This window comes from Arachis ipaensis, chromosome B03 (assembly GCF_000816755.2).
Source record: "Arachis ipaensis cultivar K30076 chromosome B03, Araip1.1, whole genome shotgun sequence".
NCBI lineage: Eukaryota > Viridiplantae > Streptophyta > Magnoliopsida > Fabales > Fabaceae > Arachis > Arachis ipaensis.
In genome coordinates, this window is record NC_029787.2 from 36,154,176 (window position 1) to 36,154,765 (window position 590).

A 590-nucleotide genomic window follows, 5' to 3' on the forward strand; every position below is an offset into this window, starting at 1 on the left:
ATCTAACTCAATTCTCAAAAAATTTTAAAAACATAAATTTTTGTCCTAAAAAAAATTAATATACAAATTAATTTTTAATATTTTTTCTATCAAACATAACAGTTCTCCATAGATTTTATTTTTATTATATGTTAACCTTTATTATTATTAACTTTGCTTTGTATATGTAGACAATGATGCTAGTATATTAATACACTCTTTTTGTTAGAAACAAATAAGATGAATAATAATGCTTTAAAACCCAAATTAAAACATTCTCTTTTAATACAAACATATTTTTAAAAGAAAAAATTTAGGGGTCAGCACTTTTATTAAAATCTGACAAGCATTTAACCAGCAAAAAAAAAGTGAATAACTCCACACCATTAGATAAAATCTCATACCATTAAAAATATTAATGATGGCTAATTGATGCCTACAAAATACAAAATTTGCTGGCTCTTTAGCACTCCTCTTTTTAAAATAAAACATCTTTTGATTATATTAAATACAAAAATATCAAATAATTTTAACCTTAAATTTCTTATAGAATAATCTCTAATTATTATTATTATTATTATTATTATTATTATTATTATTGAGTGATTATA

At 20.0% G+C, this 590-nt stretch overlaps 1 protein-coding gene across 4 annotated transcripts in view; it reads left to right on the forward strand.

Moving 5' to 3' along the window:
- Positions 1 to 590, forward strand: part of LOC107630313 (probable serine incorporator) — an 8,360-nt gene that overhangs the window by 1,699 nt on the left and 6,071 nt on the right. The window lies entirely within an intron of this gene.